Source organism: Oryzias latipes, chromosome 5 (assembly GCF_053564925.1).
Source record: "Oryzias latipes strain Hd-rR chromosome 5, Olatipes_Hd-rR_3.1".
Classification (NCBI taxonomy): domain Eukaryota; kingdom Metazoa; phylum Chordata; class Actinopteri; order Beloniformes; family Adrianichthyidae; genus Oryzias; species Oryzias latipes.
Window position 1 is genome coordinate 11,484,127 of NC_136241.1, and position 18,982 is coordinate 11,503,108.

General features: G+C 37.7%; 1 protein-coding gene across 5 annotated transcripts in view; it reads right to left on the minus strand.

Annotated features, from left to right (window-relative positions):
- atp2b2 (ATPase plasma membrane Ca2+ transporting 2) overlaps nt 1–16,277 on the minus strand; it is a 144,126-nt gene extending 127,849 nt beyond the window's left edge. For 2 of the 5 annotated variants that reach the window (XM_078947075.1, XM_011474843.4), the window contains exon 1: nt 15,979–16,242. The gene's annotated coding sequence lies outside the window, so the exon portion shown is untranslated. Of the gene's footprint in view, nt 1–15,733 lie in introns of all 5 variants that reach the window. The other 3 variants (XM_078947080.1, XM_078947074.1, XM_078947081.1) reach the window with 3 other exon arrangements.
- Between the last annotated feature and the right edge of the window lie 2,705 nt (nt 16,278–18,982).

Here is an 18,982-nt window from a genome sequence, read left to right on the forward strand (position 1 = left end):
AACGATGGTGAAACAAGTGTGACAACAGACTATTTTAAAGATTTATTCTTCTGTAAACAGAGACATTATAGACAGTAAATTCAATTTATCTCCATTTATTAATAAAAAAAATTATAATGGATTCACTCATCATCTGTATAGACTTGATCCTGATTAGGGTCATGGGCTGGGGCCATTACTAGCTGTCAATGGGAGAAGGCAGGTGCATCCTGGAAAGGTCAACGGTCTATTACAGGACCTCTTACAGAGTCATGGGGGCACCTCAGAGTCTTAATCAACATATAAAACATATTTTCACTGGAGTTCCTGGAAAACCCATGCATGCACAAAGAGAACATACAAACTCTGCGGTTTGAACCATGGATCTTCTCACAGTTAAATAATGGTGCGACAAACCGAATCACCTTGCAAAGGAGCCTAAACTGTAACATTTCCAGCCAGGATTAAAGAGCAGAGAGGAAAACTAAAGCTGCCAGGCTCTGCAACAGGAATCAGAGGTAAGGAGGTTAAAGAGTTTAGAAAAGTCTCAGAGAAAGAACAGCAAAGGGGGGGGCAGTAATGTTGAGGTTTGTTGGTTCCATCCTAAATACCATCCAAACTGTTTTCGGTTGATCTAGAGCATAACATTTTGGCTTTAAAATCAAAATTTTAGAAGTTCAAACTGTTAACTGTTAAAGGTTTTTGATGAGTTGAGGGAAAGCTCAGAGAAAACATGAGACTCTGAGGCGGCAGGTGACTCTCACAGAAAGAAGTCTGTCGTCCTTTTTAGTCAGACAACCTTAGAAAACAGATTTTCAATTATTATTTTTTTATAATAAATGTCATTTTTCTGCTTATTTGTTTATTCATTTCAATGTAACTCAACCTTTGCCTTCTCTGTTCTTTTTTTCTGTACATTTCCTTATTTTCCCTAGAAAACATCCTTTCCTTAATTGGTAAATCAATGATTTTTCTGCTTTGCTCTCAAAGCTTAAATCTTAATTTCCAGCTACCTTTTATATCTTATATCAAAATGGATCTTTTTTTTTATAATATATTATTTTTCATCTCCTCTTTTTCCTGACGTTGTCTCTGCAGACCAACAAGTTCTTGCTAGAAACCTGCAGTTTGCTGTTTCCGACTCTGAATCTGAACTCTCAAGTCTTTGATTTTCTTCTGAAGAACCGCACCTTCTCCCTTCTGTATCAGATTTTTCTCTCTTGCAGAAATAAGTTTACCAGTTCTCAGATTCTGCTTAGATTTTTCTCATCTGTTGAGTCTTTTTCTGTTACATTTGTTTCATACTTTTTATGTTTTTTTTGTTTGTTTTTTACTAAGAGATTTCAAATAATAATGTATTTTAAACAGATAAGACCAAAATCTAAAATGCAAATCTTCAGATATAGGCTCTTTTCTCTGACACTTTTGGTGTTTTTTACATTGTAGCATTTTTCTCATGATGGAAGACATAAATAAAACATTAAGATTAAAATTGCCTCTCTGAGTATTTCTTTATTCAAACTGTAGTGAAACAGGAGCAGACAAAATAGAGCTGTTTGTAAAAGTTTGTAGTTGTTACATACAAACTAAAATTGGCAGGTCAGAAACTCCTGCTGTGCTACATTCTGATGAATCCACTTTCAGACAACTAGATCCATCTATGTTTTTGTTTTCCTCATCTGAGCTGACGTCTGGCCCAAAACAAAAATGGCTGGATAGCTTCAACATTGCTCGCCATTTTTGTTGCACCGCTGTTGTTAGCTTAGGGGTGTGAAGTAATATAAGCTAGTGGAAGACGATCTAAACAAAGGGATCATGGGAAATGACCATAGGTTTACTTCGAGCCAACAGTCCCATCCACAGCTCAGAGGTGAATTTCTTACTATCTCTCGCTCTGCAGAAACTGTTTTAAAAAAAAAAACTCACTGGGAACGCTTTCAAAATAGATCAAAGTATGACTGGAGTGGGATTTCAAAGTCTTATTTTTCAGTTTTTCACTCCTTACTAAACATACTTTTCCAGTACTTTGTCTTAAACCTCTGATTTTGACTTTGAGTTTCTTACTTTGCTGGTATGAACTTTTCCTTTTTCGGGTAATTTCTTAGTTTTAGCTGTCATTTCATCATATTCAGACCCCAACAATTTCTAGTTTTCTCTCGAAGCGAATCACATTCATCCTTTTGATCGTTATACTGCCAGCTGTCATGTTTCCTCCTTGTGCTGTCACAGAGCTGAAAGCTCATCCACCAGAGATCAATAGATTATCTTCACCTCTTCTTCCTAAAATCTTTTTTACAAGTCAACCTTAAGATCTTCTAAGTTGGATTCATTCTTCTATCTAGGGTAGCTTTTTTAAATCATTTTCTTATTTCCAATATTTTCTTAATCGTTCTTCAAGGTCTTGTTTAAGGGTTGAAATTTGCTGTTTGCGTTTGTTTTTTAAATTTAGTTCCAACAGCTCTTGGCAGACAATTTTCTTCTGGAGTTTGTCCGGTTTAAATTGCAGAGCTGCGTTCTCCTCTTCCAGCCTTTTTCTTTCTGATTTTATATTGAAAAGTTCTTGCTTTAACTGTTCAGATTGCCGAAGTTTTAACTAAAGTGCTTCCATATCTTCTTTCTGGTCCTTTCAGAGATCTTAGTAAATCTGTTTCTGTCCTTTACACATATCTGCTTCCTATTCGAAGATATTTAGGCTGCTTTACCAGTTTCCCAAACAAAGGTTTTCCATATGTTTTTCAGTTTTTGGTGTCTAAATCTTTAGTCATTTGGCAAACTTCTTCAGTGTTTGCTCATGGTGGCAGAATTCCTACTGTAACTTTGTATAATTCTTGAACAGTACCATTTTAACCTTCCAGCTTGAATGTTTCACCTTTCCACATTTTCAATCTGGTTTTCTGTCTCAAAATCATAAATAGTTGATCAACATTCAGATCTATTATCAGAAAAAGCTGAACTGTTATCTGGTGTAATTTTGTAAAAACTAACAGACAGAGGAATTGTGAATGTCTGATCATGAACATGTTATCATGAACATGTGACTATGATCATGACAGTGCAGTATGAGGAAGACTACTGACACATGAAAGATGTATGTCTAGAGATTGCTGTGTTTCAGGAGGTTCAATAAGTTATTGGTTAAAAACAAAAGCCCTGAGCAGTTTTTTCAAAATGGTGGTTCCAAAACTGCATGCTAATTACTAAATGCATTGATTTTTCATTAAGAAGTGCTGTCTGGATTACAAATATTCACGACTCTTATTTAACTCCCCAGCTAAAGTTAGAAAGCTAGTTTGCTTAAACAGTATTCCACCATTTTTTGTGGGGTTTAGGGACCAGAGACACCAACCAATATGCAGAATCCACAAATACGGAGAGCAAGCCACCCACCACCACTGCCGGAGAATGTCCATCACCGATCCTTACTCATCAAAAACCCTTCTGAAACGTTTCTGATGCTTTGTAAAACATTTATCAAAGAACATTGCTCAATATAGTTTCTGGTTTGTTTTATTCAGAGCAGTAGACTGCACCGTAGCGTACTTTCTAACACACATTAGGAGTGTCATGCTGTCTGTCTGCCTTCAAACCAGGAGCCCAGCTCAGTTGTGAAGCAGCAACAGAAATGGAACAGAAATGGGCAGGCCAAAGCCCCCCTGCTGCTTTCCACTTGCAGACAAGCTGCCATCTGGCTTAGAACTGTACAGCAAGATACCTCCAATATTGCTCACTATTCTTGTTGCTCCGCTAATGTTAGTGTGGGGTTGTGAAGGACTGTAAGCTAGCAGGAGAGAGTGTAAACAAAGGGATGATGGGAAGGAAATGGAGGCTTGCTTCTGTGCCAACTCAGAGATGAGTTTCTGAAGATCCTCCTGTCCCGCTGCACACATTATGTCCTAGAAAACAACACGAGTTTTTTGATTTTGCCTAAAAAAACATTATCATAATTAAAAGATGACTGAACCGCCTTTATTATAGAGCAAAATGTGATAAGAGTGGGGACCCTAAGAGAAGCGTGAGTTAAGTGAAAAATCCTCTCCGTATATATAAACAGTTGATTACAGTAACTAGCAGGTTTTCTCTAATAAATATATTTTTTCTTCACCAGTCACTTGTTTTTAAGCAAAAACTTCAACAAACGAGGGTTTGTAAAAGTAACGGTTCTTTGTGGTTTGGCTCACCTAACAAACCAAGTTAAGGTGTAACTGTCACAAGGGGGAATGAGGGAAGCACCCAGGCGCAGAGAGGAGGAGGAGGCAGAGGCTTCCGGGAGGACAGGATCTTTAATACTCAAAACTAAAACAAAAAACTACAAACCAAAAACCACTGCTGAAGGCAGGCAAACTTAAAACACCAGAAACAGGGGAAGACCATAATACACCAACCAGGGGGAACACCAATGAGTTATATCGCTAGAGGAGACATCACGTGATTCGTCATGGGAGGAGAGCACCGCCATCTTGGTGAGGTCAACTCACTGCTGCAGTGCATGCATGTGAACACATTTTTTTGCAAAATGCCAGTTCATTGTGCGGGTTTCAACTGCCAAAATTGGAGAATTTATTCCACGAAGGAGGAAGGCATAACATATCAAAGGAAAGTATACTTTTTTTCTTTTAATGCTATAGAACACATGTTGACATGCATGATGCTGCAGGGCTATTTATCAACATGCTGCATGATATCCTAATCCTAATTTGCTGTCGACATAAATGTAGCCTTTATTCTGTTAAACCTAGATATGGTATACTAGGACTAGGCCATTATAGTAATCTAGATTTATACATTTCTAACTCGGTGACTGAACTTTTCTTGCAGGTTTCCAATGGGTTCAGACTTAAAAAGTGGGCCTCAGCTATCACAAGAGCTAACCCAGATGGATCACTGTGGTTACCAACTAGCAATACAGTCTGGCTATGTTCAAAACATTTTGTGGAACCAGATTTTGGTAAGACTGTTCGCTAAACCTGGCACCATACCATTTGTGTTACACAAATTGATCACTCACATGAATCAGTAGAGTAAATCTATTGGTTTTTGTTTTTGTTTTTTTAGGGTAAATCTATTGTTAACTTTTGGACTTTTTGTTGACTTATTACTCATGTATTATTATTATTTATTGACGTATTATTGATTTATTATTATTATTGACCTATTATTTACTTATTGTTAATATGTATTTTTTTATTGACTTATTATTGATTTATTATTACCTATTATTATTATTTACTTATTGTTGGTTTTTTCTAAATAATTTAAATTAAATGTCAAAGAGATCTAAAACTTCAAAATGTTTAGTAATTATTTTAAATAATTCTTTGTATATATTGTATATCTATATATTTTTTTTATTTGTAAGAAGTCCTGCAACTATGCATTTGTCATTAAAGTTTGAGCTTTTAAGGCTGACTGTTTCTCTTATTTAACAACAAATGATGTATATATATATATATATATATATATATATATATATATATATATATACACACATATATATATAAAAGCTACTTAGGTGCCACTAAAGGCTATAGAAAGCATTGGCATGTGGGTGCCGACGACCTCACCAAGATAGCGTCTCGCTCCGCCAGGCTTCTCAAGTGGGAGTGTCTCCTCTGCCGATATAACTCATTGGGGAACACCATGATAACAAACTATGGAGCAGCACAGGAGGGAGGGAAAGACAGGACCTAAATAAATTCAGAACAGACAAGACACAGGTGGAAACAATGAGGGCAGATGGGGACCAAAAGTAAAACTCGAAACAACAACATAACAGGAAGCCTTTCGAAATAAAACAGGAAACGAACGCAAAACATGACAGAAACAAAAAGAACCGGAACACAAAGGCAAAGAAACTGAAACCGTGACAGTAACATTTTTCTGCATTCTCTACCCTTTTAAATTAAATCTGCATGACCGTTCCAGTGTGAAAGCATGCACTGTTTCAGTTTTTAGAACTTAATCCAAATGTTATTGGGGGTTTTTTGTACAAGCAGAACCAGAGTATTGGATGTCTATCTTTTGGATAACTTAAAGATAAGTTTAATTAAAACTAACCTTTAACTAATTTAACTAACCTTTAAGTTAGTCAAATGTCAAAAAAATTTGTAATAACTTTTTTTTGTGTTTACTTTTTTTTTATTTAATGTTTTTTACTTTTTTTTTTTTTTACCTTTTTCAACCTTTCATCCGCATGCATGCGATCACATTTTGGGTAATATTAACACAGTAGTTAGTTCAGTTTCCCAGGCCCCTGTGACTATACGAAATAAAAGAGGCATATCAAACAAGAGCTCGAGTCTTAAGTGGCTAAAAAAAAAAAGGTCAGTATTTTATAGTTGTTTAATATTCCTTTCACTTAAACCTCTGGTTCCCCAATCAAATATGTATCATCATCAACCTTTTTTTCCTGAAAACATTTTGCGCTTTGATTCCAGGAAAAATAAATCTTTGGTCAAGCAGCCAAACGTGAAGTGACTAGCACTCTTGCCTCACAATAAGATGGCCCCGGTTTAAGTCCCAACCTCCCACAGTCCAAATACATGTTAATGTCTCTATGGGTGTGTGATTGTGTCCCTGCGTCAGACTGACGACCTGTCCAAGGTGTATGTACCCCACCTTCACCCATGAATGGTCAGGTTAGGCTCTGGCAGCCCTGTGACTCCAAAGGGGACAAAATGGGTTTAGAAGATGGATAAGGCAAAGAAAATCATTATTCATTGCCAGCGCTACATCTGGTTGTTTTCTTGTTTATCTCATTTGTGCCATCTGCTTCCACAGTCTTTTTTCCTCATAGTACAAATAAAAAAAAGGTACTTTCAGCTGCAAACTCAGGTGGCTCAGGTGGTAGAGCAGGTCGTCCAAAGACCGAAGGGTCAGCGGCTCGATCCCTGCTCCCCCCAGACAACTGTCATTGTGTCCTTGGGCAAGACACTTCACCCTCCTTGCCTCTAGTGTTGCTCAACTGGTGTGTGAATGTGTATGTATGTCCCGGTGACCGTCAGAGGGGCCGTAGGCGCAAACTGGCAGGCACGCCTCTGCCAGTCTGCCCAAGGCAGGTGAGGCTACAACAGTAGTTACCATCACCAAGTATGAATGAGTAGTGAATAAATAATGGACACATTGTAAGCGCTTTGAGCAACAAGAAAAAGCACAGATAAATGTAATCCATTATTATTTTTTTGATTATAAGTTTTCTTAAAGACCCACTCTGATATAAATTGTGTTTTTTTTAATGTTCTGTTTGCATTTTTCTGGCGATAAAGGAAACAGAAAGAAATTGAAGCTTAAAATTGCATTTTTGCAATTGTATTTGACTTATCAAATTGTTGTGAATTAGGAGCAGACAAATAGAAAAGCTGTCTGGAAAAACTTGTATGTGATGTGAAAAATACAATAGCTGGGCCTCAAGCCCCTTTGCTCTGCTCCATTCCACAATAGAAAGAAGAAAAGAGGGTTGCTCGGTGCCCACAGTCTTGCCCACAACACAGAGGTCAATTTCTAATAAACCGCAGTTGCTCTGCAGAAATGTCGACATATTCACAAATGAAAGACCACATGGAACGCTGTTCCAATAGATTAAAAGATGATCAAAGAGGCTCTTTAAGCTTAAGTTTTCTTATAAATAAACCTATTAATACTCTCTCATTTCAAACAGAGCTGCCACTGTGCTCAAAGTGCTGTTTACAACAACATGTTGCCTGCAGATGCTTTTTTCTTTATGAGTTGATAAATTAGTTGTTGTCACAAGGCATCAAGCAGGAAGTTCTCTCTGTCAAAATCCTGACAGCCACGCTTCCCTGACATCTTTGAAAGACTCCCACTCTTTTCTTATGCCCATCTGACATGAACAGTGAGGTCTGGGGAATGCAGCAAAAACCAGCAAGTCAGCAGGAAGTTACTTAAGTAACTGCTCCGGGAATCCCTGCTGCGTCTGCTCAAACATGGGAGGAATTTTAAGCCCATGAAATACAGCCCCAGAAGAAAACAAAAGTGACTGGCATTAAGTCATAAAGTGACAGAAAATAAAGGTAATAGCATTTTTTAGAGTCCAGCATAATGCACTTTGATTTCCCTGTATGTTTATTGCTTACAGTGCTATTATGCTTAATTCCTCAAAAATGAAATTTTGCGTTGTTGTGAGGGCTTTGTTGAAGAAAAAAGGGTTTGACCTCAATGCTCCAAACACAAAAAGCCCAGTGTAAGCCCATTACAGCGCTGCTTATCCTGAGTTCATAATATTTAACTGCAAGTGCTGAGCATCCATTTTTGCCAAGGCACAAACACACAACCCAGCTAATCAGAGCACAGAATTCAAGTTATGCAATAAGCTAAACAGGAGAATTCGGCAATAAAATGGGATGCAATAGAGTTGGAGGTTTTTGCAAACAAATGTTTTGAACTCCACCTGTTTAATTAAGACCTGAAGATGCAACCCCCAGATTTCTAAAAAAGTTAAACGCTTAGCGTAAAGTTTTGCTTTGGTTATGCGTGCACTGTTTCATGATTGTTAGCACCTAGACCCTTACTCTCTCAATATAGAATTTATCTCTTTTCCAATTTGGTATTTTCTGGCTCATTATTTATTTGTTTGTTGTTGACAGAATACTTGTAATTCCAATGCTAGAGTTCATGTATTCCAAAGATTTTTCTTTTTTATCCAATTCAACATAGAAGATTTTTCTGTGCAAGTGTTTAAGATAACACTCTGGGAATAAGAGATAAAATGAAGAAAATTGCTATTAACCTAAGAGGCAACCCATAAATGCTTTTTCCTTCATCAAGCTTAGCAGTTAGCTGTGACTTAAAGGGGCTTTGCCTAAAAAAAAAAAACATGACACTGTGACTTTGTTAAATTTGTGTTGCTACAAGAAACTTGTAAAGGTTAGTGACAAATTACAAATAAGCATACAAAGCCCCTGATCTTAACAGGAAGACAAACAAAAAAAGCTATTATTTCAGATGGTAATTGTAACTGAATTGAATCTAATATTTTTGTTGAATTTTTCCATCATTTGGCAAAAAAAACGTGATAATATTCTTAACATGAACATTGACATGGACATTTGAAAGTTCATGTAATTAAAAATGAAAACAAAAACAGGGTCAAAACTTGACCGGCTTGCACAAAGTCTTGAAAAAATTCCTATAAACACACTTGTCGAACTTGTGGACAGACTTCCCAGAAGAGCTGATCAGCAAAAGGTGGATCGACATTATATCGAACTCTAGGAATAGGACAGTACTCATATGTGAGTCGAGGCAAGTGAGCCAGTGCTTTTGGTAATATAGTGTATGTGCTGGAAAACTATGGATGAACAGCAAGGATTACTTCACTTTCTGTGAATGTGAACGGGTCATATTTTAAAATAGACTTCATCAATCAAAGTAAGTTTTGACTAAACAATGCCCAGAAGAACTGATCTGATAATAATCTGATCAAAGAGTTGGGGGGCTAACAGCTATGAAACAAATTCTGTTTCCTAGCAAATCTGCTTCTGTCTTCAAGACTATTAAAACTTCTGAAACTCCTGGTAACAAACACCATTGGACCTACCATGAAACGAGCTTTAAAGTGTAGAAAAAAACTGACATTTTTTTAGGGAGCCTAATTTTGCAAAGTTGCAAAAAACAAAAACAGGGTCAAAAGGAATTTTGAAGTCAGAAAGTGAGGAAAGAACACTGTGAACCCTGACAAAGGGAGCGATTCTGCTGTCACACAGTTGGACAACTCTCCTCCAGAGACCAGCGGATGGCAGGAGGCGTGGCCGGTCAGACAAACCTGACAGGTTTGTGCAAATGACTAGAAGACAGTTGAATAATGACACATCGCGGCAGGCATGTAACACTTTTGGGCCCCAATGCAAATAAAACAACCAATTTCAACACTTTTTTTTTCTTTCTTGGAAAAAATAAACTAAGCTGGGCATGTATTATTAAAAGTAATAAAATAAAATGAAATACACTTTATTACCAAAAGTATTCAATCACCCATCCAAATGATCAGAGTGTATAAAATCAAGCACTCAGGCATGCAGACTGTTTTTACAAACATTTGTAAAAAAAAAAAATGGGCTGCTCTCTGTGCAACTTATCCAGTCATGAAATTTACAACCTCCTAATTATTCCACAGTCAACTGTCAGCTCTATCATAACAAAATGGAAAAGTTTGGGAACAACAGCAACTCAACCACCTAGTGGTAGGCCACGTAAACTGACGGAGAGGGGTCAGCTGATGCTGAAGTGCATAGTGCAAAGAGTTCCCTGACATTCTGCACAGTCAATTCCTACAGAGCCCCAAACTTTATGTGACCTTCATGTGAGCCCAAGTACAGTATGCAGAGAGCTTCATGGAATGGGTTTCCATGGTGGAACAGCTGTATCTAAGTCACACATCACCAAGTGCAATGCAAAGTGTTGGATGCAGTGGTGTAAAGCACGCCACCACTGGACTCTCAATTTCAATTTTCAATTTATTTGTTTAGAGGATAAGCCCCTTGAGATGTGTCATCTCGTTTTCAAGGGGGTCCTCAAAATACAACAAAACAAGCAAATAAATAACCGACAGATACAGCTGAGCAAGTTTTACATATATCAAAACAAGACGAAAAAGAACTTAAAATGTACAAGACAACAAACAGGCACACACACCCACACACACACACACACAAACATAGGCATTTAATGCACCTACTAGTAATTAATTTAAGGTAAGGAAATAAGATAATAAATAAACGGCAGAAAAGAAATCAAATTAAATAAAAAACAGTTACATGAGTGTTGAAGATGAACTAAACAGGCATTTTTAAATGCAAAGAATGAGGTTAAAGAGCGAATGGATGGAGGAAGATTGTTCCAGTCGGAGGGTGCCTTATAATTAAATGAATATTTTCCAATTTGTTTTTTAACTCTTGGAACAGCAAAAAAAAAATTTGATCTGCATGACGTAAATTATAAGAAGACTGAAAAGGAGTTAGATATTGCTTGAGATAGTCTGGATAGCTAAGGTTAATACATTTGAAAATGAACAATAGCCAGTGAAGCTGACGTCGAGAGGATAGGGGAAGCCAGGACAGTTGCTGAAACATAAGACAGTGGTGAGTTCTAAATGGACAACGAAGAATAAACCGACACAAGCTGGTATAAATAACGTTTAGTGGACGGAGGTGGACTCTAGAGCAGTAGAGACCCCTTCTCTAGAGAGATGAATCACACTTTTCCATCTGGCAGTCTGAAAAATCAGTCTGGATTTGGAGGTTGCGAGGACAACATTTGGGACTGCTTTTGGTTGAGTGGGAAATTTGGTGGAGGAGGAATTATGGTGTGGGGTTGTTTTTCAGGATTTGGGCTTGGCCGCTTGGTTTCATTGAAAGGAACTGTAACCCTTTTTTTTTTTTACCATTGGGAGTTGGGTCATCTAGACCCACTAGACAGTGCTCTGAACCTTTTTTCTTCAATGATTTGTGATCTTCACTAGTGTCCATGGATTACATGAAATCTTTCCACCTTTATCCACCTTTGTCATGGTAGGGAGAACATGTCAATGTAAGGGTGGGGTCATAGGATAGCACAAGGGTTCAATTCTTCAGGATACCAAAACATTTAGGACAATTCTATGCTCCCAACCTTGTGGGAATGGTTTGAAGCGGGACCCTTCCCCTCCAACATGACTGTGCACCAGTGCACAAACCAAGGTCCATAAAGACATGGATGACAGAGTCTGGTGTGGATGAACTTGACCGGCTTGCACAGAGTCCTGAAAAAATTCCTATAAACACACTCGTCGAACTTGTGGACAGACTTCCCAGAAGAGCTGAAGCTGCAAAAGGTGGATCGTATTATATCGAACTCTAGGAATAGGATAGTACTCATATGTGAGTCGAGGCAAGTGAGCCAGTGCTTTTGGTAATATAGTGTATGTGCTGGAAAACTATGGATGAACAGCAAGGATTACTTCACTTTCTGTGAATGTGAACGGGTCATATTTTAAAATAGACTTCATCAATCAAAGTAAGTTTTGACTAAACAATGCCCAGAAGAACTGATCTGATAATAATCTGATCAAAGAGTTGGGGGGCTAACAGCTAGGAAACAAATTATGTTTCCTAGCAAATCTGCTGCTGTGTTCAGGACTATTAAAACTTCTGAAACTCCTGGTAACAAACACCATTGGACCTACTATTAAACGAGCTTTAATGTGTAGAAAAAAACTGACATTTTTTTAGGGAGCCTAATTTTGCAAAGCTGGACCAGGTGGAAGCAAAGCTGTTAACAGCTCCAATTTCTGCAAGTGAAATAAAACAAACAATTAAGTCCATGAAAAACAACATATTTCCCAGGACAGATGGACTCCCCTGTGGATTTTACAAGCTCTTTCTCAAGCTAAGTTTTTTGTGTAATTCAACCCCAATTGAGAGTTGCTCTGATGCTATTAAAAAAAACGGTGTTTAGAAAACGAATAGGGTCCAATTGGAAAGTGGTTCCAACAAGCAAATGAGTTTGCTGGAAATGACGGGGAGATTCTTAAAGACCCACTCCGATAAAAATTGTGTTTTTAGGGTTTTTAACATGTACTTCTTGCATTTGTCTGATGCATTTTTCATGCAATTCAAGATAGAAATATTAATTAGACCATTAGTTATTGTTAGTCCTTTTTGACCAGCAGTTCAATGTATCTATAAAGCCAATCATAATTCTTACTCAAAAACAGTTCTTGAAAGTAGGCTTTTCCTTTATGTGAGGTAAAACTAAAGAAAATGACCTTTTCTGAACATTACCAACCTAAAGCTGAATCAGTCAATCATTTTTCTGATTATTTAGGACATTTATAAAGAAAATAAGGAAAATTAAGATTAAAATTCAATTAGAAGTAGAAGCAAATACAGAAAGCCACAAGCTACCTTTCCCGCTCTATTCTGATGCATCCAATTTCAGAAAAATACTTAAATACCATTAAATACCATTAACGTCCTTGTTTTTCTTGTCTGACCTGGCATCTGTCTCAAAACCTTAAGCTGAAAAGCTCCGATATCGCTCAACATAATTGTTGCACCAGTAATGTTAGGTTAGGGTTGTGAAGGGCTGTGAACTGGCAGGAGAGCCTGTAAACAGATGGGGAAGAGGGTAGGCCTACTCCACACTAAAAGTCCTGCCCACAACTCAGAGACTGTTTTCTACTGTTCCTCTGCAGAAACTATGTCCTAGAAAACGGCACAGGTTTTTTGATGTTGGCTAAAAACCACACAAACATAATTAAAAGACCACTGAGAACGCTTTGAAAATAGATGAAAAGATGATCAGAGTGGGACTTTAAGATACGAGGAAGAAAATGAATGAAAAACCAGACTGATTTTGTTCTGGGGCGTCAAAGGGGGAATGTAATAAAGGGAGAGCGATAAATGTACAGTCATTTGTAAAACAGTTAACAGCTTAATCAATTTAAAGCACAGTAGATGTAAGGGCATGACAAATGTCATAAAAAGCCTTATCCGTGGGTGATATTGATCTCTCTATAAAGATCCACTTCCATGGCAGCACTCATGCAGCATCTGAAATGTATGGAAATATTTTGATGTGAAACATCAATGACTGTAATCTGAAGCAATGATGATGGTGCATCTTTTATGCAATTCAACATAGAAAAAAACTATCGGGGCATTTGTTACTGTTAGTTTTTTTGACCAGCAGTTCAATGCTGTAAACAGATTACCAACCTAAGGCTGAATCAGTCTTAGAAAATTACAAAAATTACATTGATCCTGTTTAAACTGTGCACCTAGTTATTCTAGTCTCACATCTAGAGCTACACTAGATAAGGGTTTGGTCAAAAAGTAATGGGGATGGGGGAAAAAAATGGTTTTATGAACAAGTAATAGATGCTGATGATATATCCTTTAACCCTGCAAAGCGCACTACATCAAAGAATTGTCCAAAAAAATGTTTGGAATTAAGATGTTCTTTGAACCCCTTAATGAAAATGAGATTCCAGTATCCCATTTTTACGAGATATGGATAGGAATAATTATGATATATTTGGTGATCTGAAAAGTTTTTCGCTCATAACTACGGTGGCTCAGAGGTGCAAGACACGCTTGCATTTAAGATACAGCAACAGCAAATCCCAGTACAAATGAACAAATCACGAAACACAACAGCAAATACTGAAACACAACAGTAAATCATGAAACACAACTGCAAATCACGAAACACAACAGCAAATCACGAAACACAACAGCAAATACTGAAACACAACTGCAAATCACGAAACACAACTGCAAATCACGAAACACAACAGCAAATCACGAAACACAACTGCAAATCACGAAACACAACAGCAAATCACGAAACACAACAGCAAATCACGAAACACAACTGCAAATCACGAAACACAACAGCAAATCACGAAACACAACTGCAAATCACGAAACAGAGATTTGAGAACCTACTCGTTTTCGTGGATTGGGAGGGGCTGGTGCTCGGAGTGCAGGTTGTTAGAGGAATACTCAGAAATGCGTGAATGGATCAAAAAAAACCTTTGGGGTTGTTTTTTATGAGGAATGAACATTATAATACACTTAAAATCTCAAAAATAACTAAAGAAATATAGGAAAAGTACAATTTATTTTTAATAAAATTGTTTTTAAAGCAATAAACACCAAACAATTATTAGGCTGCTGACTCAACCCATCTTATACAAAATTAAATCACTGATTAATTCCTATCTGTTTCCTTTAAAAAAAAAAAAAATCATTGATACACAAACTAATTAAACTTAGGAACAGAGAACCGTAGTGTCAATTTATTTTGGTTTGCATTAAACGACCATGCCATTACAAAGTGAAACTGAGGCAGCAGAAAGGATGAAGAAGAACATGGAGACACATGGAATCAGAGATATTTTTTTTCCCTCCATCTGTCCTGAGATTGTGCGAAGACTGAACTGTCAGCTCTGCTGTTTCTGTTTGGATGATTGCAGCACTGAAAACTCATCACGGTTAAATTAACACATCAACATGAAAAGTGACAGAGGAACACTGAATGTGCAGCAGTAATTAACAGTTTCTGAATTGCTCATTAATACCTGATTTTATCAACTAATCACATTAAGCTGATTTGTTGTTTTTTTTTCTTCTTTGGCATTTTTATCTTAGAACTGATTGAAACATTGGAGGTTTTATGTATTTAAAGAAATTAAAATTAGCAGAAGACGAACACTGATCAGTAAATATGAGTTGTTTTTAATATACAGGAGGGGGGGGGGGTGACTGATCATGGGGTCAGCTCTGCATAATTTAATAATTGCGATGGCTTCAAAAACAACCAATCAACCCCCCTAGGTTGCGTCCTTAAAAGACACCTGCCATAAACAACTCTTTTAAGTTTTTTTTCTTTTTCTTTATTATTGTTGTAATAACACGTCGTTTTAAAATGAGAAATATTTTTTCCAACATGAAATCTATGTCTTATAATATTTAAAAAAATGAAAATATCAAAGAGCAAAAAGTAAAACAGGCTGTTTCTTACTCTAATTGGCAAAAAAAAAATCTTACAAAAATGTTACAAAATGAATGAAAAGCGATGCTCGGATCCCTGAACGACGCACTTTTTTGTCTCATGGACCGTTTTCAGACCTACAGAAAATGTGACAGGACTTGACAACTAACCAGTCACTTTGTCTGAAGAGTGCATGCAAAAGATGCGAAGCGACACAAAATGAGAAAGTGGCGGGCTGCATCCATCCCTCTGTCGCGCTGCATACCTGCGGCAGAAAGCGCGCGTCTCTGTGGCAACCGAGGCAGACAGAGCGGGGTAGCAACAGTGACATCCCTGCCGATGCATCTCACAACAGATGCCAGGACATCTCCCTTTATCGCCGAGTTCCCATCTGACAGCAGCTTCCTAACAACCACACACTGGAAAAATTCTAAGAAAGGGAACGTTCGCACCCCCTCAAAATAAAACATATGGGGGTGTTTTCTTTCCACATCGGACGTGTTTTCTTACCAGTTTCTGCTGAGAGAGGAGAAGCATCAAGCCCGAGACAGATGAGTCACTCAGGAGAGCGGGAGATAACGGGATTCGAGCTGAAGCGCGGTTCCGGAACTCCCATGTTAAGTCACGACGCACGTCACCAGCGCGTCTCCTCGCTGCGCGCTGATCCTTTTGGCGCACAGCTGCCATGCAGGTGAAGAAACCTCAGCGCTGTCTGGACCCTCTCATGTTACCACATCTCAATTCAAGGCAGCGTGGATTCACCCTGAAATATATGTTTCAGGAGGATGCAGGGACTTCTCATGGGTTCAGTGAGAATTGGAGATGCGCATCACTGTCAAATTCCTGCATCTGTTCAATTTTAAGATTTCTAACATTTTACACTCATAAAACACCGGTTTTTTTTATTGCAAAACCAATAATTTGTTTGTGAAAACGGTTAACAGAAATAATAATTTAAACTGAGCAATTTTTAATTTACTAAATAAGGAATTAGAATATTATGGAAAAATAAATCCATTAAAAAAATAAATTTTCATAGATAATAGGTTTATAGACGCTGTTTGATTGATTTCAAGTATTTATTTGTACGTAAATAGAGATTTCAGCTCATAAAACCCACAAAAACAAAAACATTCAAAAAATAAATAAAAAATGTGGAGAAATCAACATTCACGTCTCAGTTTTTACAGAAAGATAAAGTAAAATCCCATCAAATCGATCAAAATAAAGCATTTTCAAAAGGACGTGTCCATCTTCAATAAGTCAGTAGTCTGGGGAAGGACCAGGGCCTATACTGGAAGATGAAAAATGCATCTTCATCCAGATTCTTAGCAAAAGGAATCATCAAGTCCTAGAACATTCTGCCAGACCGTTGCAGTGACTTTGGATTGAAGTTTACCAACACCAATCCTGGACAATCCATAACAAAGCATGACGGACTGTGGACCTTCTACTCTAGACCTTCATCAGTTTGGGTTCTGCTCCTCCAAACCCTTGGACTTTGATTCCCAAATGAAAAGAGGACTTTGGACCACTGGCCAACAGTCCAGTCCTTCTTCTTGGCCCCAGTTGAGACATTTCCTTTGTTGGTCCAGGCTCAGAACCCAACAGTTGTATCCTATCTTCTGAATGTGGTGGTTTTTGAAGCTGTTCCTCCAACTCATTCCACTTTTTCTGGAGGTCTGAAGGTTCTTGAATCTTGTCCTTTTGATAATCCGCTGAAGGCCAAGGTCGTCTCTTTAGCTGGTGCATCTTCTGCTACATTTTGCCCTTCCAGCGTGGACACGGCGCTCTGTGAACAGCCAGCTTCCTTAGCTAGGAACCTTTTTGGCTTACTTAGACTATGGGTGGGATCAATGGTGGTCTTCTGACTAGTGGTCAAGTTCTAAGTCTTCCCCATATTAAACCAAACAGAGACAATTGAACCAAATCAAACCTTGCTGGGGAGAATGAGGTCTGGGCATCTTTACTAAGACTGCTCCGGTCCTAGATGAGCAGAAGACGGACGGCTGGTTGGATAAATAAATACTTAAAGTCAATTCTATTCTATTCTGATAAAGTCTCATTTTTTAAATGGATTTATGGAAAATAATGCACTTATCACACTTCATATATGCTAGTTTGAAGAAGTGAGTTTTGAGATTTTTAGCAAACTGAGGGAGTAAATTTATGTTTCGTAAATCGGAGGGAAGTGAGTTCAAGAGCTGGAATGGTCTGCATTTTATAAAATACTGACACGTTTTTTTTTTCCTGAAAAAACTGCATGGAATCCCCATTAAAGGATAATCCATGAGTTTGATAAAATAGCATTGCATTTTTTGAAGACAAGTATGATTAATAATGACTGTATGGACAGCACTCAAAGACATTTAAAAACAAAGTATGCACAAAACTACAAATGATGAAGTGATAATGGATTCTAAAACAGTGAAGGTGAGATTTCTTTTATTATGTAAAAATGTAGAATCTTTTTTTATTATTATTATGAGCAGCTGGAAGGTTAACTGCAATACCCTTACAAAGAGTGTGAACATGAAAAAGATTGTTTGGTTTACATGGCACCAATCCTCTTAAAAGCCCAACATTTAGCAGTAAAATCTAAAAATCCATCTGGAAACTGACAAGGAGCCAGGAAAAGGATGCCAAGATTGGGATTAAGTGTTCACACTATATGTGCCAGTTAAAAGACAAGCTGCTGTGTTCTGAACTATTTGCAAATGACACAGAGAGCATCGATCAAAGCCGCCTCACACTGCAGCTGCAGGAGTCCAGTTGGGAACACGCAAAAGCATAAATATGTTCCCCTATTGTCAGTGAAATAAAGTTTCGCCTGAACAGTTATATTGTAAAAACTTTAAATTGGCAATAAAAGAATAGTCGAAATATCAATTAAAAAAAAAATCCAAATTCATACATATAGATTGGGTCAGTCCTCATATCTGTGTGCGCAACGCAAAACATTTTCCAGACTTTTGAGATCAATGTTTTCCAATAACATCCAATCACAGCAAGTTGAAGTTTTCTTCCAGCTAATCCAGACTTTTTTGGCTTTTAGTTCTACACTTTTACAGATTTTTTTTTACAGCACCTAGTTTTCAGAGGTTACAACACAGTCCTGAAAATTGATTTACTGGCAGAAAATGAGGCTTTTACCTTAGTTGGCTTATTTGTTGCCATGGCAAACAAGGCCTTTGTTTTAGTCAACAGGTTTCAAGTATCACCCACCTTTCAAGCATTACAGCCACACATTTGTATGTTGTCGTCTCTGAAAACACACCACAATGACTATGTGTCCATTTCAGTTTGGTCCATCAGCAAAGGGGTCACAGACCGGCTCTCACACAAGGCCGCAGAGCCCCAAAGGGAGCAGCTGGAGCAGATGGGAAAGCGATGGATGAAAGGACGATGAGACAGAGCTGGGACTTTAATATTTAAGCAGTGAACCTGCATGCTGCTCCGCCCAGCAGGGAAGAGGATAAAGTCATCAAAGAAAAGTAACAGATTATTAAGACAG